Source organism: Triticum dicoccoides, chromosome 6B, assembly GCF_002162155.2.
Source record: "Triticum dicoccoides isolate Atlit2015 ecotype Zavitan chromosome 6B, WEW_v2.0, whole genome shotgun sequence".
In the NCBI taxonomy this organism is placed as follows: domain Eukaryota; kingdom Viridiplantae; phylum Streptophyta; class Magnoliopsida; order Poales; family Poaceae; genus Triticum; species Triticum dicoccoides.
Window position 1 is genome coordinate 207,366,290 of NC_041391.1, and position 22,527 is coordinate 207,388,816.

Sequence of the window (22,527 nt, forward strand, 5' to 3'; positions counted from 1 at the left end):
CCTAGGCAGCCCCTCTCTCTTTCCCGTATGGCCCAATAAGGCCCAATACTTCTCCCCGGCGAATTCCCGTAACTCTCCGGTACTCCGATGAATACCCGAATCACTCGGAACCTTTCCGAACTCCGAATATAGTCGTCCAATATATCGATCTTTACGTCTCGACCATTTCGAGACTCCTCGTCATGTCCCCGATCTCATCCGGGACTCCGAACTCCTTCGGTACATCAAAACTTATAAACTCATAATAAAACTCTCATCGTAACGTTAAGCGTGCGGACCCTACGGGTTCGAGAACTATGTAGACATGACCTAGAACTATTCTCGGTCAATAACCAATAGCGGAACCTGGATGCTCATATTGGCTGCCACATATTCTACGAAGATCTTTATCGGTCAAACCGCATAACAACATACGTTGTTCCCTTTGTCATCGGTATGTTACTTGCCCGCGATTTGATCGTCGGTATCCAATACCTAGTTCAATCTCGTTACCGGCAAGTCTCTTTACTCGTTCCGTGATGCATCATCCCGTAACCAACTCATTTGGTCACATTGCTTGCAAGGCTTATAATGATGTGCATTACCGAGAGGGCCCAGAGATACCTCTCCGACAATCGGAGTGACAAAACCTAATCTCGAAATACGCCAACTCAACATGTACCTTCGGAGACACCTGTAGTACTCCTTTATAATCACCCAGTTACGTTGTGACGTTTGGTAGCACCCAAAGTGTTCCTCCGGTAAATGGGAGTTGCATAATCTCATAGTTACAGGAACATGTATAAGTCATGAAGAAAGCAATAGCAACATACTAAATGATCAAGTGCTAGGCTAACGGAATGGGTCATGTCAATCACATCATTCTCCTAATGATGTGATCCCGTTAATCAAATGACAATTCTTTTATCCATGGTTAGGAAACATAACCATCTTTGATAAACGAGCTAGTCAAGTAGAGGCATACTAGTGACACTATGTTTGTCTATGTATTCACACATGTATTATGTTTCCGGTTAATACAATTCTAGCATGAATAATAAACATTTATCATGATATAAGGAAATAAATAATAACTTTATTATTGCCTCTAGGGCATATTTCCTTCAGCACCAGCTAGACATCACCGTACATGCTCACGCGCAGTCGGAGCACGTCCACGGAGTACGACATCGCCGCTGCAAGCCGAGGAGTCCGCCTACTCCATTCACTCGTCACCGTCGACCACCCTTGGATGCGTCGTTTAGCGCTGCATCAGTTGGACGTTGTCGCCATTGCCGGAGATTGCATGAGCACCATCACCGAGGACCTCGCCCGCCTCGGCCTCGCCTTCCCCGCGGTGAGCCTCACCCTGCCCTCTCCCCCATTTGATCTAAATCAACCGTAGAGATTAGATTAGATAGAATGGTTAGGTTTTATTTATCAAAGTGGTTTGTACTTACGGTTAAGTCCGGTTTAGTTTGAATCGAGCCGCCCTGGTTTTTCCTGTTAGTCACCGCCCACCATTTTATTATGTAGCGGTCGTCCACCCGTAGCACTCACATGCACGCCTCGCTGGCCCAATCAGAGCACGCCACATATACCCCTGCCCGATGCGTATAGTTTTTGTTTTTCTGTTTTTCTTTTATTTACAGAATAGTTTCTGTTTTAGACATTTAATATCTTTTTGGGTTCTTATCCAAATTGAATGATTCTTTTTGGCATTGGATTCAAAATTTTATGAAGTTTCTGCTGGTGCACTTGGATTTCAAATTTGAGTAGTTTAAATTTGAACTTGATGAAATTTGTTCAAATCACTATTTTGACCATATCTTGAGTTTTAAATATATTTTTGATTGATTCTTTTTGCTACTGCTTTGTTAATGTTTTGTTTATGCAGTAGCATATAATGACTTATTTTTAGTTTATTTTAAATTAGGTTATTTGCGAAGACACTACTGTTTTGCTTATATAGTTGTTTTAGCCATTAAATTATTGTTTTTAATTATTTTTAGTTAATGTTTTTGTAGCTTTTTACATGTTGTTATATATTTATGTTAGACTACAATAGATTAATTTTTATAATTAATTATTAGTATTTAGCTACTATTTTGTAATTTGTATGTTTAGTTCATAACTATAGTAAATAGAAATAGTTTATTAGTTTCAAAAGTAATTCTTTTTGCCACATCAAGTTATGATATTATTATTTCTATTATTGAGAAATAAATTAGTTTTTATAATTATTTTAGTATTGGTTACTATTATCTTAGTGTTTTCCTGGTTGTTATAATTGTTTTAATGTTAACTAGATAGTTATAATAGCTTTTAAATTAATTCTTTTTGCTAGATAATAATTTAGTAAAATACTTTATGTTGTCTTATTATTGTATTTTCTTTGCTGTAGAAAGGTGAAAGGATCGATACGGTCGACTAGAGGGGGGGGGGTGAATAGGAGACTACAAATTTTAATCTTTCTTGTAGATTTTAAGGCTTAGCGGATAAAAGAGTTCACTAGATATGCAACTAGGTGAATGCAACCTATATGACAAGCAAGCTCCAAGATAAATATGCTAGGCAACAAACTACTTAGCAAGCCAACAAGCATACAACAACAAGGAATGGTGTGGGAAAGGATTAACCACAAGTGAGACGAGGACGCAGATTTTAACCCGAAGTTCACTCTTCCTTGGGGAAGAGCTAATCTCCGTTTGGAGCGGTGCTGGAGCCAAAGCTTGCGGAACGCCACCAAAGGCTCACCGTATTCTCCTTCGAGTCCTTCGAGTCACCCCCAACGGATGAGCCTCGAAACACTCGGGGTTGGTCTTGAAGGCGACCACCACACCTTTACAAACTTCTTCGGAGCACACCACAAGCAAGGAAGCTTCCGGAGGAACCTCTAGCCGCCTAGGAGCGCAAGCTCCAAGAGTAACAAGTCAATGGGGAAGAAATGTTGTGGGGAACGTGATTTGGTTTGGTCAAGATGGAGATCGGGTCTTGCTCTCCCAATCCCCAAAGTTTTAACAAGTTTGGGTGGAGGGACTGAGAGTATTAAGCAAAAGGGGGTGTAGCAATGGTGGAGCTCAACAAGACATTAGGGTTAGGGGTTGGAGGTGGAAGAAGGGCCTTTATATAGTGTGCAGGGGCTGGTGGGGATTTCTGCCCGTTGGACCCCATGCGCACGGGCTAAGTCAGCCCCGTGCGCACGGGGTACTCAGAGACAATCACGCCACCCCGTGTGCACCGGGGTCAAAAGACCCCGTGCGCACGGGGTACCCAGAGAGTTACGCAGTACCCTGTGCGCATGGGGGTCAAAAGACCCCGTGCGCATGGGGTATCCAGAGAGTTACGCAGTACCCCGTGCGCACGGGGGTCAAAAGACCCCGTGCGCACGGGGTACCCAGTAACTTTCTGTTGCAACTTTCTGAGTACCACAACATACACACTAGGCTCTTATTAGGTGGTCGGAGTGGGAAGGGTAAGAGAGTAAGGCTCGGCAATGGCATTCCCACACGACATTTATCCACACAAACCCCTCTTAATACTGCGGTCTTTCCTACGACTCGAAGCAAACCAAAACTAAACCTTCGAAGCGTCGAAAGACAACGCCTTTGTCCTTTCTGAAATGGGGGGGGGGTCGCACATCTCCATCGCGGGCACTTAGAACCAATAACCTGAGATAAACTTTAGCAACCGATATTAGTTCAACTAACCACATTGTCATCACACCAAAATAAAGCATAAGTGCCACTTAGCACTTTAAATCTCCCCCTTTTTGGTGCATTGATGACAACGTGGTTAGAGCATGGCATAGAGGATAAATAGATATAAAGCCATGGAACAAATAATGATCATGATAGCTCCCCCTATATGTGTGCCTGAAAACAAGAATGCATCTAGAACACCCATAGGAGGTTCGACCAAGATCATTATTGAAAAGTAATGAGATTCAACAAAATAAACCTATAACAGTGCCTAGAACTCATGACACAGTGTGGTGAGCAAATAATGTGAGACCCAATAAGCATAAGAGGATAATGGCAAGGTTCAATAATAAAGCTAGAGTCTCACAACCACACAGACAGAAGGTAAATAAGAGTATCTCAAGCCAACTAAAACCAACCAACAGCAAGAAACATGAGGCTTGAGATCTCAACACACCCACGAAACGCACACCACACACCACTTCTCCCCCTTTGTCATCAAGACAACAAAAAGGAGACAAATGGCGACACGAGACCCATTAGACAAGAGGAGGAGCACTCGAGGCATCATCATCATCATAAAAACGCCACCCGGCCATTGGGAAAGACCGAGCAGTGGCCTCACTGTCGACGTCCTCTGAACCTGGACCGACCGCCTCACCAGCAGCAGCCCTTGCTGCCTTCTGCTCACGCCGAACAAGCTTCTCCTTGTTGATTTCCTTGATCTGACGACGCTGAATGGACTGACACATCTTGAACATGTTGCTCAAGGTCTTGAACAGTGACTTCTTCTCTCCCTTGGCAAATATGGCCTCAGAGCCAACAGACTTGGCCCGACCACGAGGGATCCGTGCAGTAGAGGACATGCCTGGAGTGTACGTAGCATGATCCTCAGGCCTAGGGTTGCGCCCCTTCTTGATAGGCACATAGGGAGAAGTAGCAGCTGGGGTCCAGTTGGAGTTGCGCTAGGGAACAGAAGTCTTGAAGCTGGCAATGTACTTTGCTGGACAGACGGTCTCAACCAATGCCTCAGGATATGGCGCATGGTATCATAGAGGGGCAAGAGGTCTTTGATTGACCCAGTGACAAATGACTTCTCTTGTTTGTAAGCAAAGGCAATCTCATCTTTAGTGCGCTGCCCACTTTCCCGAACAACGCCAAACTCATCAGAAACGGTCTCTTCATCCATGAACGGGTAGGGAATGATCTCGGAGAATTTTGCCATAGGAGCTGAGCACTGATGCGTTCCGGACATCCAGGTGAGGGTGCGAGCAGAATCATTGGAGAAGTACAGAGTGGCAAAGAACTGCATCACTAGATCTTCATTATAGGGGTGGTTGAAGGTGACAAACGGAATCAGACCCAGTCGTCCAAGAGCGGAGTACACACCAGGATACAGATGGTCATTGTCGCGCAAACTCTCAGTGTTGACTTGCTTGTGAGGGGCAAACTTCTTTGACTTGGTCATAAGAAGCTCATGATAGACCCTTTGCTAAAACTCATTCTTGAACCGGGGATCCACTCCCATACCAGTGGCAGCAACATACGGATGGCTCTGTCTCTCAGCCCAGATCTCTGGCTTGGTCCACTTGACAAGAGGCAAATTCCGGAGGTCACGCCCGCCCGGAATGGCTTGCTCCAAACTAGACTCCTCATCCTCTTCTTCACCTTCCTCACCATGATCATCTTCTTCTTCTATCTCATCATCATTATTGGGATTGGCGTAGTAAACATCATCTTGTGAGTCATATTCTTCCTCATAATTATCGGAAGCCTCTACAACGGGCCACTTTGAGGCAGCACGGCGAACACGGCCCTGACCAGACCCAGACCCCAGACCCATGCCTTCAGACGGCTGACGACGAGCAATGGTGAAGTCCTCTGATCTCTTTTTCCACGCTTGCGACGAAGCTCAGACCTCTTGTCAGCGGAGTCTGAAACACACGCAAACACCCAACAACACAAAGCACGAACCACAAATGAGTACAAGTGCAAGATGAATGGCAAGGGGATAGACAAAAATCTAGGCAAAAGTTCCTGGATAGCCCGTGCACACGGGGGTTTAGACTCCGTGGGCATGGGGGTCCCGTGCGCGGTACAGGACCGTGGGCACGGGGGCCCGTGCGCACGGGGGTCAAACACCCCGTGGACACGAGGGTCTCCCAGCAGCAGCCACTACCAGAATGAACTCCAGGAGTGGGTGAAGCAGAGGGACCAGAGGATCTAAGCACTAGACTTCTATCTACCAACAGTTGAGGCCAAACGAATCTAGGGAGCAAAGAAACCCTAAAGCTAGAGAAAAAAGATAGAAACACAAGGAGATAGACCAAGGAGGCAAGACCAATCGGAGGAGGACCCCATATGGATGCAAATCCACCGAGGAAGAACCCCGTCGAAGACCGGAGGAGCTCCGGCGAGGGGAGGCGGCGGCGGCGCTGGAGGCTTTCTGGGGAGTGGAGGGGGCGAATGGGTGGAAATGAGCCCGAGCCTCCCCCACGCCCCACCTTCTCAGGACCAGAAACCGCAGACCCCATGCGCACGGGCTAAGAGATCCCCGTGTGCACGGGGGTCCCGTGCGCACGGTACAGAGCCTGTGGGCACGGGGGCCCCGTGTGCATGGTACAAGCCCGTGCGCACGGGGTAATCAGGAACTTTGACATGAGTGGATTTGTTTTAAATACAGGGCCGAGTGTATACTCTTACCCCTACTTCACAAAGCACTCGGTCGACATTTCTGAATACACCGCGAGGAAAGACCTATCACTATGGAAAGGGTATATGTGGAGCACTTGTACCAAAAGAGAAGTTAGGAGAACAAAACAAAAAAAAGGAAAAGAAACAACACACCACACAGGCGAAACAAACACGAACGCAACCCTCAAGCGAGGGCGGTGGCCAAGGCCACCATGTTTGAGTTTACTTGGTATGGCACCGCGAAGATATGAACCTTGGGCCCAAGACCAATACTCATCTTTGAAGCACAAGTACCACCTAAAGTGGCTAATGTGAAAGATTGAGTTTGATTTATGCACTTCCAGGATAAGATAGCTCATGGGTTGAGCTAGCCCCCCCTAGACATGTGCCTACATCTAAGCAAGATAGTACGTGAGTATGTGTGTATGAGCAAGAGTTTCATCTGAAGTTACTAATATCCACGATATTTAGCTCATGCCTTAACTCCCGGAATCTTGCTTCGTCAAGGGGCTTGGTGAAAATGTCTGCAAGTTGATTCTCGGTGTTGACATGGAGTAACTCAATGTTTCCCTTGGCCACATGATCTCTAATGAAATGATGACGAATCTCAATATGCTTGGTCTTGCTATGTTGAACCGGATTCTCGGCGATCTTGATGGCACTTTCATTGTCACACCAAAGAGGCACTTTGTAACATTTGACACCATAATCCATCAAAGTTTGCCTCATCCATAATAATTGGGCACAACAACTTCCGGCAGCAATATACTCGGCTTCGGCTGTGGAGAGAGATATACAATTTTGCTTCTTTGAAGACCAACTTACCAACGACCTCCCTAGAAATTGACATGAACCGGAGGTGGACTTGCGATCAACCTTGTATCCGGCCCAATCCGAATCTGAGTAACCCATTAACTCAAATGAAGATCCCTTGGGATACCAAAGGCCCAAGTTTGGGGTATGAACCAAGTATCGAAGGATCCTTTTCACTGCCGAATAGTGGCTCTCCTTAGGAGCAGATTGAAATCTTGCACACATACACACACTCAACATAAAATCTGGCATAGATGCACAAAGGTAAAGCAAGGAACCGATCATAGAGCGATATACCTTTTGATCCACTTCTTTACCATTTGGATCAAGATGAAGTTGACCATTTGTGGCCATGGGTGTCTTCTTTGGCTGGATATCTTGCATTTTGAATCTCTTGAGCATGTCTTGGATATAACGAGATTGATTGATGAAGGTTCCGCCTCTCAATTGCTTCACTTGAAAACCGAGAAAGAACTTCAACTCTCCCATCATGCTCATCGCAAATTCCTTAGTCATAAGATTCTCAAACTCAATGTTAATAGCATGGTTAGTTGACCCAAAGATAATATCATCAACATATATTTGGCAGACAAACAACTCTCCTTTTACCCTCTTTGTAAAGTGAGTGGAATCTATTACCCCAATCTGGAACCCTTTCTCGCTTAGGAACGCCGTAAGGTGATCATACCAAGCACGAGGTGCTTGTTTGAGTCCATAGAGTGCCTTATGGAGTTCATAAACGTGAGAGGGATGATCGGGGTCTTCAAAACCGGGAGGTTGCTTGACATACACTAACTCCTTAAGAGGACCATTAAGAAAAGCGTTCTTAACATCCATTTGATATAATTTGAAATCATGATGAGAGGCATAAGCAAGCAAGATGCGAATGGATTCGAGACGGGCAACGGGTGCAAAAGTTTCACCAAAGTCCAAACCTTCAACTTGGGTGAAACCTTGTGCCACTAACCTTGCCTTGTTCCTTATTACTTGTCCATATTCATCTTGTTTGTTCTTGAAAATCCACTTTGTTCCACTGACATTATGAAATTCCTTGGGTCTTTCTACAAGGGTCCATACTTTGTTGCGTGTGAAGTTGTTGAGTTCTTCATGCATGTCATCTATCCAATCCGGATCGTCAAGTGCATCTTCCACCTTAAGGGGTTCAACACAAGAGACAAATGAGTGATGTTCACAAAAGTTTGCCAAACGTCTACGAGTAGTTACCCCCTTTTTGATGCTTCCGTAGATGTTCTCAGTGAGGTGTTGAAGATGTTTCAACTTGGCGGCCACTTTTTTCTCTTTGCGGTCAAGCTCTTCTTCACTTGGTTTTGGACTTGATGAGGAGGCTTGCCCTTGAGATTGCTTTAACCTTGGAGACACTCTTCTCTTTGCAACCACAGGTTCTTGCTCTGTAGGAAGTGATGACGATGAAGACACATGTGGTTGGGGTTGATCTTGATCATGATCATGACTTTGAGCTTGATCTTGAGCCTGAACGATTGGTTCTTCATTATTCGGAAGAGTTTGCTCTTGATCTTGCTCAGGAATATGAGGGTCTTGATCTTGTTCTTGGATAGGTTCATTATTTCCCTAAGCATCTTGGACAAGTGGCGTTGGTGATGACTTCCCTTGTGGAGAATCCTCAAGAGCGGCTCTTACTCCTTCTTCTTCTACTTGGACATGGGGTGTTTCTTGTGGGAGAATGTGGCCTATCCCCATTGTCCTTATAGCTTGTGAAGGAGCCTCATCACCTACAACACTAGGAACAATTTGCTCCATGCGGGAGCCGTTATCTTCATCAAACTCCACATTTACCGTTTCCTCAATGCATCTGGTGGATTTATTGAGAACTCGGTAAGCATGAGAGTTTGATGCATATCCAACAAATATGCCCTCATAAGTTCTAGATTCAAATTTAGCTAACCGGGATTTTTTGTTTAAAATGAAACACTTACAACCGAATACCCGGAAGTATTTGACGTTGGGCTTTCTCCCGATTAGGAGCTCATAAGGGGTCTTGTTCTTGAGCTTGCGAAGATAAAGCCGGTTTGAAGCATGGCACACGGTGTTGATGGCTTCTGCCCAAAGCTTGTATGGTGATTTGTACTCATCAAGCATGGTCCTAGCCATCTCAATAAGAGTCTGATTCTTCCTCTCCGCAACCCCATTTTGTTGGGGAGTATATGGTGAGGCATATTGGTGCTTTATCCCCTCTTCACTCAAGAAATCATCCATTGTATAGTTTTTGAACTCGGTGCCATTGTCACTCCGGATTGCCTTGATCTCACAGTTATGTTGACGTTGAGCTTCTTTGGCAAAGTTGATGAAGGTTTCTTGAGTTTCATCTTTAGTCTTGAGAAAGAACACCCAAGTATATCTTGTGAAGTCATCAATAATGACAAGGCAATATCTCCTTCCTCCCAAACTATCATATGTGGGAGGCCCAAAAAGATCCAAATGGATAAGCTCGAGGGGCCTCAAGGTGGTGATGATAGTCTTCACCTTGTGAGCTTTTTCATGAAGCTTTCCGGGAATGCAAGAACTACAAGGACGATCTTTGGCAAAAGACACATTGGTTAGTCCAAGAATGTGCTCCCCCTTTAAGAGAGCTTGTAAATTTCTCATGCCCACGTGGGCTAGCCTATGGTGCCATAGCCACCCCACGTCGGCCTTGGCCATTAGGCATGTTGCAAGATGAGTTTTCTCTTTCGAGAAATCAACCACGTAAAGGTTGTCTTCAACATGCCCAACGAAGACCACTTTGAGATTGCTTCTCTTAAAGACGGTCACATGGAATTGACCAAAATGTGAATCATATCCGGCACGAGCCAATTGAATAGTTGAAAGTAAATTGTAGTGAAGGGATTGGACAAGCATGACATTTGAAAGAGATGAATCATTAGAGATTACCACCTTGCCCAAACCTAATACCTTGCCCTTGCTATTGTCACCGAAGGAGATGTTCGAAGAGGCCTTGAGTGAATCAATGAACTCCACGAGCATCTCCCTTTCTCCGGTCATATGATTTGTGCATCCACTGTCGATCACCCATTGAGTTCCACCGGAGACATAGTCCTACAATAATCAAGCTTTGGTTATAGGTACCCATTTTGCAATGGGTCCTGGTGAGTTAGCAACAAGGATCTTGGGAACCCAAATATTCCAAGCATAATCATCATAGTTTGTTCCAACAAATTTTGCAAAGGTATGGCCATCATCTCCTCTCATGAGAACATATGATGGATTGTTCTTGCCGGCAAAATTCTTGGGAATGGCCTTGTCCCTAATGACCTTTCCATTCCCAACACCCTTCATTTCCTTCTCCTTCTCCTTGTGCCCTTCGTGCACAAACACTACCTTTTGGGGAGGGGAAGGAGTCGGACCGATCTTCTTGTTGGTCTTCTTCTTCTTTTTCTTACCACTCTTAGATGCGGGATTAAACCCAACTCCCTCCTTGGCAACACACTCCTTTTGGTTGCTCAAGAGGTCGTTTAGATTTTTCTCCCCTTGGATGCATGATACAAGCCCTTTCTCAATTTGAGCTTTCAACTTCTTATTTTCCTCTTGAAGGAAAGTGCAATCACGAGCAAAGTTAGCAGTACAAGCATCATCATTTAAATCAATATGAGGTACGCAAGTGAGAGCCTTAATGGTTGTAGCTTTTAGTTGGGCATAAGACTCGGTGAGGGCAATGAGGTCACCTTTGACAAGCTTGGAACTAATCACAAGGAACTCATCCTCCTCAACAAGTCTTGTATAGTCAACTAGAAGCTTTTCAACTCTAACGTTAAGAGCATCTTTATTCTCAAGAGCAAGTTGCAAAGCATCGTTGGTTTTAACAAAGTCAATTTGATGAGCAGATAAGGCTTCCTCAAGTGATGCTCTCATGACACTCTCTTCATTAAGTTCATGCTCGAGGAGATCCACTCTCTCCTTTTCCTCTATAAGGAGGTTCTCAACATTCTCAATAAAGTCATCACGTTCGGCAACTGACTTAAGGAGATCGCCAAAACAAGCACGAGCTTCACCATGAAGACTTTTCATGAAAGCCATTAAGGATTCCTCATCATTATCCACACCCTCCTCACACTCATCCTCCACTATCTCACATGAGACATTGGGAGTGTAGTTGTCGGGTTTCTTGGGTTCGGACTTTGTTTTTACCTCTTTGGCCATGAGGCACCGATGAGTGAATGGCTTGTCCTTGTTTGGAGAGTCGAAGAGGTCGGTGGTGGAGGAGGAGGTAGTGGCATGCATGGCAAAGGCGGTCGTGCCCACTTGATCATCATCACCGTCATCTTCATCTCCAGACATGTATTCTTCATGAACAAGAGCCTTGTCATCCTTCCTCTTTGCAAACTTGGTGAACTTCTTCTTCTTAAGCACAAGCTTCTCGGACTTGTCTTCACGTCTCTCATATGGACAATCATGAACAAAGTGTCTTGGGCTATCACAATTGTAGCATTTCCTTCGTCCAAAAGATCTTCCTTGAAGATTTCTTCCTTTGTTTGCCATGGTCCCAGAGTACTTTTTGACTAAGACAGCCAAGTCTTCCGCAAAATGTTTGCTGGACACGAGGTGTCATTATCCTCCTCACCTATCTCTTCACTCACTTCTTCCTCCCTCGAGGGTTGGCTCACAACTTTCTTGGCCTTCAAGGCAAGATTGGAGTTCTTGGTTGCTTGAGCTATTGCAAATGTTTTCTTGGACTTGGTTTCCAAAAGAACATGGGTAGAGAAGGTGGAAACAACTTGAGCCGAAGTCAGCTTGTGATAGTCCGGACGTTGATGAACCATCATGACCATGGTATGTTCCGTGAGAACCATAGCATCTATGAACTTGTCCTTGATGAAGTCATCATTTTCCCAAGTGCACCCAAAGGTTCTCAAGTTGAGCACAAGAGACTTCAACCTTCGGTAAACCTCTTCTGCGGACTCACCCTCATTCCTCACAAATAGATTGACTTCTTGTTTGAGCAAGGCCAACCGAGATCTTCGAATTGCTTCATCTCCTTCAAGAGCCTCCTCAAGGCAATCCCAAATTTCCTTTGCGGTTTTGAGAAGAGCAATGGAATCACTATAGTCTTCAGTCACAGCGTTGCGAAGCATGTTGTGTGCGGTAGCATTGAGTTGATCGTCAACTGCTTCTCTTGGAGTGAGATTCATTGGGTCCTTGGGGTTGAATCCATTGACCACAATCCACCACAATTGAGTTGAAGCACTGCGCATGTGAGACTCCATATCTAGCTTCCACTTAGCAAAGGCATCTTTCAAAGGGGGCGGAGGCCCAACAGGATTTAATGCGGGGATGCTGCAAGGGTTGAGGAGAGTAAAAGGGTTCCACGGCATTGTACTTGGGAACTTGAGTATGAGCCGGAGAAGCAAGAGGTTCCCTCGAGTCATCCGCATCATGAACTTCATTTGGATTAAACGAGTTTGATGCGGACGTTGATGGCTTTAAGCGAGCATCAATTGCCTACTTGACCGAGGCCCGAACCTCTTTCATCATAGAGACTTTGAGGTCTGCAAACATTGAAAGAAGATCGGCCACGGTCAAGGGGACATTCGGGTTAGGAGGAGCAGCGGGAGCAACGACAGGAGCACCAAGTGTCTTGGTCGCGGCGGGGGGTTGGTTTTGACCATCCTCCGCAACGGGTAAGCCACCTCCCTCATTCCCTAGATCGACCATATCCTCTAAGGTTGTAAAACCTTATATTAGAGTACGAGGCTCTGATAGCAATTGAAAGGATCGATACGGTCGACTAGAGGGGGGGTGAATAGGAGACTACAAATTTTAATCTTTCGTGTAGATTTTAAGGCTTAGCGGATAAAAGAGTTCACTAGATATGCAACTAGGTGAATGCAACCTATATGACAAGCAAGCTCCAAGATAAATATGCTAGGCAACAAACTACTTAGCAAGCCAACAAGCATACAACAACAAGGAATGGTGCGGGAAAGGATTAACCACAAGTGAGATGAGGACGCAGATTTTAACCCGAAGTGCACTCTTCCTTGGGGAAGAGCTAATCTCCGTTTGGAGCGGTGCCGGAGCCAAAGCTTGCGGAACGCCACCAAAGGCTCACCGTATTCTCCTTCGAGTCACCCCCAATGGATGAGCCTCGAAACACTCGGGGTTGGTCTTGAAGGCGACCACCACACCTTTACAAACTTCTCCGGAGCACACCACAAGCAAGGAAGCTTCCGGAGGAACCTCTAGCTGCCTAGGAGCCCAAGCTCCAAGAGTAACAAGTCAATGGGGAAGAAATGTTGCGGGGAACGCGATTTGGTTTGGTCAAGATGTAGATCGGGTCTTGCTCTCCCAATCCCCAAAGTTTCAACAAGTTTGGGTGGAGGGATTGAGAGTATTGAGCAAAAGGGGTGTAGCAATGGTGGATCTCAACAAGACATTAGGGTTAGGGGTTGGAGGTGGAAGAAGGGCCTTTATATAGTGTGCAGGGGCTGGTGGGGATTTCTGCCCGTTGGACCCTGTGCGCATGGGCTAAGTCAGCCCCGTGCGCACGGGGTACTCACAGACAATCACGCCACCCCGTGCGCACGAGGGTCAAAAGACCCCGTGCGCATGGGGTATCCAGAGAGTTACGCAGTACCCCGTGCACACGGGGGGTCAAAAGACCCCGTGCGCACGGGGTACCCAGAGAGTTACGCAGTACCCCATGCGCACGGGGGTCAAAAGACCCCGTGCGCACGGGGTACCCAGTAACTTTTTGTTGCAACTTTCTGAGTACCATAGCACACACACTAGGCTCTTATTAGGTGGTCGGAGTGGGAAGGGTAAGAGAGTAAGGCTCGGCAATGGCATTCCCACACGACATTTATCCACACAAACCCCTCTTAATAGTGCGGTCTTTCCTACGACTCGAAGCAAACCAAAACTAAACCTTCGAAGCGTCGAAAGACAACGCCTTTGTCCTTTTTGAAATGGGGGGGGGGGTCGCACATCTCCATCGCGGGCACTTAGAACCAATAACCTGAGATGAACTTTAGAAACCGATATTAGTTCAACTAACCACATTGTCATCACACCAAAATAAAGCATAAGTGCCACTTAGCACTTTCAAAAGGTTATCTATAACAGTTTAGTGTTGTTATGAGAGTTATTGGTTGATATTGTGTGAGTTGGTTTTCCCTAGTTTTTCTTTAAAGTTTTCTTTGGATGATTTTTTGGCCTTCTTTGATTTCTTTATTGATTTCATTATTACTTTTATTTGATTGAGTGTTATTTTGATTGATAGTATTGATTGCCAGAATTGATGGCTTATGTGAATACTATGTTTGAATATATAGATTTTCTCGGAGTGACAAATAGTTCTATCAAGTTTCCCGAGAGCGTTAATATCTTCATCAACTTACCAGGCAAGTTCACTTTGACCATTTGTTATTACCTAAGTTTTATTTGCATGTAGTATCACCCTTTTATCAATTTCTTGAGTAGTGATATTGAATCTTGTAGTTGAGTTGAATCCATGAGGTAGGAACCCATTCCCCTGTTACCAAGCCTGGGAACATTATTTATTTTAATGCTACGGTATAGTAGACGGGGTTTGGTATGAGTGTTCATGAGAGGTGTGAGAAGGAGGACTTTGTTTCATGACGACAACTTCATTTGATTCTACATCAATGATGACAACTCCATGGTGACATCTTCAATACCTCAAGACTTCAAGACTCGAGACAAGATTTCAATACACACTACTGGCTGGAAATTGGACCATGTGGCACCCTGGAGCACCCAGTGGATGCGTTATGAGATGGACTAGGCTAGTACTCATGTGGAAAGTTCCACCCAGACTCAAAGAGACGGGTGAATATGTTGGGGAACGTTGCATGGGAAACAAAAAATTTCCTACGCTCACCAAGTTCAATCTAGGAGATGAACATCTACGAGAGGAGAGATTGCATCTACATACCCTTTTAGATTACAAAGCGGAAGCATTAAGAAACGCGGTTGATGTAGTCGAACGTCTCCGCGATCAAATCATGATCTGTCTCACGAACTCCCGATCCAAGTGCCAAACGGACGACACCTCTGCGTTCAACACATGTACAGCTTGATGACGCCTTCACCTCCTCAATCTAGCGAGCGATGGTGAAGTAGTAGACCGAGTCCTCTGGCAGCACGACGGCATGGCGGTGGTGGTGGTGGAGCAATCTCTACAGAGCTTCGCTAAGCTACGCAGAGAGAGAGAGAGAGAGACAGAGAGAGACAGACAGAGAGAGAGAAGAACTATTAGGGAGGGGGAGGGCAGTGCCGTGGCAAAGATTAGGTGCGGCTGCCCTCCCTCCACCCCTTTATATATAGGGGGGAGGAGGCACCCTAGGGTTATCCCTAGTGTCCGGGGGCCACAAGGCAACCCTAGATGGGTTTTGGGTGCCCCCCTAGGTGCCTTGCCCCACAAGCAAGGGGAAGGCAGCCCTGGTCTCGTAGGATGGGGTGAGGGGGGCGCACAACCCCTTAGTGGGCTGGTGGGCCCCTCCTCTAGGCCCATGAGCCCCCCAACACTTGTCGGGGCCTCCCGAAACCCCTTTCGGTCATCCTGGTCACAACGCGGTGCCCCTGAAACACTTTCGGACTCTGATACCCTTCGTCCCATATATCAATCTTCACCTCTGGAGCATTCCGGAGTTCCTCGTCACGTCCGAGATCTTATCCGGGACACCGAACAACCTTCGCTAACCACCATAATGACTCAACTATACTTATATCGTCACCAAAGGTTAAGTGTGTAGACCCCGCGGGTTCGAGAATTAGGCAGACATGACCGAGACACCTCTATGGTCAATAACCAATAGCAGGACCTGGATGCCCATATTGGTTCCTACATATTCTACGAAGATCTTATCGGTCGAACCTCGATGCCAAGGATTCAGCTAAACACGTATGTAGTTCCCTTTGTCTATCGGTATGTTACTTGCCCAAGATTCGATCATCGATATCTCCATACCTAGTTCAATCTCGTTACCGGCAAGTCTCTTTACTTGTTCTGTAATACAAGATCCCGTGGCTAACTCATTATTCACATTGCTTGCAATCTCATTGTGATACTGCATTACCGAGTGGGCCCTGAGATACCTCTCTGTCATACGGAGTGACAAAATCCCAGTCTTGACCCATGCCAACTCAACAGACACCCTCAGAGATACCTGTAGAGCACCTTTATAGTCACCCAGTTACATTGCGACGTTTGGTACAGACAAGGTACTCCTCCGGTGTAAGTGAGTTGCATGATCTCATGGTCATAGGAACATATACTTGACATGTAGAAAACTATAGCAATAAACTTGACATGATCATATGCTACGTTCATAGTTTGAGTCTTGTCCATCACATCATTCTCCTAATGATGTGATCCCATTATCAAATGAAAACTCATGTCTATGACTAGGAAACCATAACCATCTTTCATCCACGAGCTAGTCTGGTAGAGGCTTACTAGGGACACATTGTTGTCTATGTATCCACACATGTATTTGAGTTTTCGGTCAACACAATTATAGCATGGATAATAAACGATTATCATGAACAAGGAAATATAATAATAACCACCTTATTATTGCCTCTATGGCATATTTCCAACAGTGTCCCACTTGCACTAGAGTCAATAGTCTAGTATTACATGGTAATGAATCTAACACCCATAGAGTTCTGGTGTTGATCATGTTTCACCCGTGGAAGAGGTTTAGTCAACGAATCTGCAACATTTCAGATCCGTATGTACTTTGCAAATGTATATGTACTCCTCCTTGACCCAGTCGCGGATGGAATTGAAGCATCGCTTTATGTGTCTGGTCCTCTTGTGAAACCTTGATTCCTTGGCCAGAGTAATGGCACCAGTGTTGTCACAGAGCAGAGTCATTGGGTCCAGTGCACTGGGCACAACTCCAAGATCTGTCATGAACTGCTTCATCCAAACTCCTTCCTTCGCTGCCTCCGAGGCAACTATGTACTCCGCTTCGCATGTAGAATAAGCTGCCATGCTTTGCTTGGAACTGCACCAACTTACCGCTCCCCCATTTAGAATATACAAGTATCCGGTCTGAGACTTAGAGTCATCGGGATCAGTGTCAAAGCTTGCATCGACGTAACCCTTTACGACAAGCTCTTGATCACCTTCATAAACGAGAAACATTTCCTTAGTCCTTTTCAAGTACTTAAGGTTATTCTTCACCGCTGTCGAGTGATCGATTCCTGGATTACTTTGAAACCTTCTGGCCATACTTATGGCAAGGCTGACATCTGGTCTTGTGCACAGCATCGCATACATGATAGAGCCTATTGCAGAAGCATAGGGGATGACACTCATCTTTTCTCTATCTTCTGTAGTCGCTGGGCATTGAGTATGACTCAACTTCACACCTTTCAAAAAAGTCAAGAACCCCTTCTTGGACTGATCCATTTTGAACTTTTTCAAAATCTTATTATCGTATGTGCTTTGTGAAAGTCCTATTAAGCTTCTCGATCTATCTCTATAGATCTTGATGCCTAATATGAAAGCAGCTTCTCCTAGGTCCTTCATTGAAAAACTCTTGTTCAAATATTCCTTCATGTTTTCCAAAGTTCTATATTCCAATCAGCAATATCTCATCCATCTATAATTAGAAATGCTATAGAGCTCCCACTTACTTTCTTGTAAATACAAGATTCTTCGAAAACTTGTATAAACCCAAACGCTTTGATCACCTCATCAAAGCGAAGATTCCAACTCCGAGATGCTTGCACCGGTCCATAAATGGATTGTTGGAGTTTACACACTTTGTCAGCATTCTCTGGATCGACAAAACCTTCCGGTTGCATCATATACAACTCTTCCTTAAGGAAACCGTTAAGGAACGTTGTTTTGATGTCCATCTGCCAGATTTCATAATCAAAAGATGCAACTATTGCTAAGATGATTCTGACGGACTTAAGCATCACTACGGGTGAGAAAGTCTCGTCGTAGTCAACTCCTTGAACTTGTGAAAACCCCTTTGCCACAAGTTGAGCTTTATAGACGGTGACATTACCGTCCGCGTCTGTCTTCTTCTTGAAGATCCATTTATTCTGAATGGCCTTTCACCCTTCAGGCAATACTTCCAAAGTCCATGCTTTGTTTTCATACATGGATCCCATCTCGGATTTCATGGCCTCTAACCATTTGTCGGAATCCAGGCCCACCATCGCTTCTCCATAACTCGTAGGTTCACCATTGTCCAAGAACATGACCTCTAAGATAGGGTTATCGTACCACTCAGGAGTTGTATGTACCCTTGTGGACCTACGAGGTTTGATAGTAACTTGATCCAAAGCTTCATGATCATCATCATTAGCTTCCTCTTCAACTGGCGTAGGTGCCACAGAAACATCTTTCTGCGCTACGATACTCTCTGGCTGAAGTAAAGGTTCAACAACCTCATCAAGTTCTATCTTCCTCCCACTTAATTCTTTCGAGAGAAAATCTTTCTCGAGAAAGGACCCGTTCTTAGCGACAAACACTTTGCCTTCGGATCTGAGATAGAAGGTATACCCAACCGTCTCTTTTGGGTATCCTATGAAGACACATTTATCCGCTTTGAGTTCGAGCTTTTCTGGCTAAAGCCTTTTGACATAAGCATCGCAGTCCCAAACCTTAAGAAACGGCAACTTGGGTTTCTTGCCAAAGCAAAGTCCATACAGTCTCGTCTCCACGGACTTATATGGTGCCCTATTTAAAGTGAATGCAACTGTCTCTAACGCATAACGCCAAAACGATAGTGGCAGATCGGCAAGAGACATCATTGAACGCACCATATCCAATCAGGTACGATTACGACGTTCGGACACACCATTACACTATGGTGTTCCAGGTGGCGTCAACTATGAAACCACTCCACATTTTGATTGCCAAACTCATAACTCAGATATTCTCCCCCTCGATCAGATCATAGGAATTTAATCTTCTTGTTGCGATCTCAACTTCACTCTGAAATTGCTTGAACTTTTCAAACATTTCAGACTTATGCTTCATTAAGTAAACATACCCATGTCTACTCAATTCATCAGTGAAGGTGAGAAAGTAACGATATCCACAGCGCGTGTCAACGCTCATCGGACCGCACACATTAGTATGTATGATTTGCAAGTCACTTGCCCGCTCCATTGTTCCAGAAACGGGGTCTTAGTCATCTTGCCCATGAGGCATGGCTCGCATGTGTCAAGTGATTCAAAATCAAGTGACTCCAAAAGTCCATCAGCATGGAGTTTCTTCATGCGCTTTACACCAATATGACCTAAGTGGCAGTGCCACAAGAAAGTGGTACTATCATTATCAACTCTACATCTTTTGGCATCAATGTTATGAACATGTGTGATTCAATAAGAATAAACCCCTTACTATGGGTGCATGACCATAAAAGATATCACCCATATAAATAGAACAACCATTATCCTCTGATTTAAATGAGTAATTAAACAAGATCCAGATATAAAGTTCATGCTCAACACAGGCACTAAATAACAATTACTCAGGTTCATCACTAATCCCGATGGTAATCGAAGAGCGAGCGTGCCAACGGCGATCACATCAACCTTGGAACCATTTCCCACGCGCATCATCACTTTGTCCTTCGCAAGCCTCCTTCTATTCCATAGTTCCTGCTTTGAGTTGCAAATGTGAGCAATCGAACCAGTATCAAATACCCAGGCACTACAACGGGAGTTGGTAAGGTACACATCAATAACATGTATATCATATATAACTTTGTTGATGTTGGCCCCCTTCTTGTTGGCCAGATACTTGGGGTAGTTCCGCTTCTAGTGGCCAGTTCCCTTATAATAGAAGCACTTAGTTTCTGGCTTGGGTCCAGCCTTGGGGTTTCTTCACGGGAGGAGCAACTGATTTGCCACCCTTCTTGAAGTTTCCCTTCTTTCCCTTGCTCTTCTTGAAACTAGTGGTTTTATTGACCATCAATATGTGATGCTCCTTCTAGATGTCTGACTCGGCGACTTTCAGCATCACGAACAGCTCAGAGACTGACTTGTTCATCCCTTGCATGTTGTAGTTCAACACAAAGCTCTTGTAGCTAGGTGGTAGCGATTTAAAAATTCTGTCAGTGACAGCCTCTGGCGGGAGCTCTACTCCCAACTCAGCCAGACGGTTGTAGTACCCAGACATTCTGAGTGTCACTGAAAGACCCGTACTCCTCCATCTTGTAGGCATAGAACTTATCAAAGGTCTCATACCTCTTGATCCGGGCATTCTTCTCAAAGATAAACTTTAACTCTTGGAACATCTCATATGCTCCATGATGTTCAAAACGTCTTTGAAGTCCCGGTTATAGGCCATACAACATGGCACATTGAACTATTGAGTAGTCATCAACATGCGACTACCAGGCATTCACAACGTCCACAGTCACCGGAGGGGGTGGCGCACCAAGCGGTGCATGAAGGACATAAGACTTTTGGGCAGCCGTGAGGATAATCCTTAGATTACGGGCCCAGTCCACAAAGTTACTTCCATCATCTTTCAGCTTAGCTTTCTCTAGGAACGCATTAAAATTCAGGGGAGCTACTGCATGAGCCATTGATCTACGACATAAATTTGCAAAGATAACTTAGACTGTTATTCATATAAATGAGTTCAATTAATTACCTAAGAACTCCCACTCAAATCAACATCCCTCCAGTTATCCGAGTGTAACATGATACAGATTCACCAACCCAAGTCCGATCATCACGTGAGATGAGGTGGTTTCAATGGTGAACATCTCTATGTTGATCATACCTACTATATGACTCATGTTCGACCTTTCGGTCTCTTGTGTTCTGAGGCCATGTCTGTACATTCTAGGCTCGTCAAGTTTAACCAAGTGTTCTGCACGTGCAACACTGGCTTGCACCCATTGTATGTGAACGTAGAGTCTATCACACCCAATCGTCACGTGGTGGTTCGAAACGACGAACTTTTGCAATAGTGCACACTTGGGGAGAACACAATTTTATCTTGAAATTTTAGTGAGGGATCAGGTTGGAAAAAGCGGTAGGCGTAAGCGAGGCGGTTGGCCTTCGCCTAGTTCCTAGGCGGTGCTTAAGCGCCCTAGGCGCGGTCTAGGCGGTAATATAGCTTCTACTATCAGGGTTATTGGGGTTATTATATGTGTATTGATGTTAATTTAGGGCAGATAAATAAGTTAACTACTAGCTACTACCATTTGAATGTGTCATGTTTGGCATTTTAGTGCAATATGGCATGATTTCTCGCTTGGGTGAACAATTTGTTGCTTACCCTGCCTAGACTCCCATTTATGCCCTAGGCGAGGCGTTTGGCCATCGCCTAGCGCCTAGGCGTGCCTAAGCGCCTCCTAGGCACTGCCTTTTCCAACAGAGGGGATCACCTTATAATGCTACCGTCGTCCTAAGGAAAATAAGATGCATAAAAGGATTAACATCACATGCAAATCATGAGTGACATGATATGGCCATCAACTTGTGCTTTTGATCTCCATCTCCAAAGCACCCACATGATCTCCATCATCACTGGCATGACACCATGATCTCTATCCTCGTGTCACCATCGGGGTTGTCACGCCAACCATGCTTCTACTACTATTGCTACCGCTTAGCGATAAAGTAAAGCATTACATAGCGCTTAATGATTGACACGCAGGTCATACAATAATTAAAAACAACCCTATGGCTCCTATCGGTTGCCGTATGCATCGACATGCAAGTCGATATAAACTATTACAAACATGATCATCTCATACATCAAATATATTTCATCATGTCTTTGGCCATATCATATCACAACATACCCCCTACAAAAACAAGTTAGACGTCCTCTAATTGTTGTTGCATGTTTTACGTGGCTGCTATGGGTATCTAGCAAGAACGATTCTTACCTACGCAAAGCCACAACCATGATATGCAAGTTGCTATTTAACCTTCTACAAGGACCACCTTTGTAGAATCCCATTCAACTAAGGTGGGAGAGACAGACACCTGCCAGCCATCTTTATGCAACAAAGTCACATGTCAGTCGATGGAACCCGTCTCATGTACGTGGACATGTAAAGTTGGTCCGGGCCGCTTCATCCCACAATACCGCCGAATCAAAAACAGACCAAGGAAGGAAGCAATCTGAATATCAATGCCCACAAACTCCTTTTGTTCTACTTGTGATGTCATCTACGCATAGACCTAGCTCATGATTCCACTGTTGGGGAATGTTGCATGGGAAACAAAAAATTTCCTACGCTCACCAAGATCAATCTAAGAGATGAACATCTACGAGAGGAGAGATTGCATCTACATACCCTTGTAGATCGCTAAGCGGAAGCGTTAAGAAACGCGGTTGATGTAG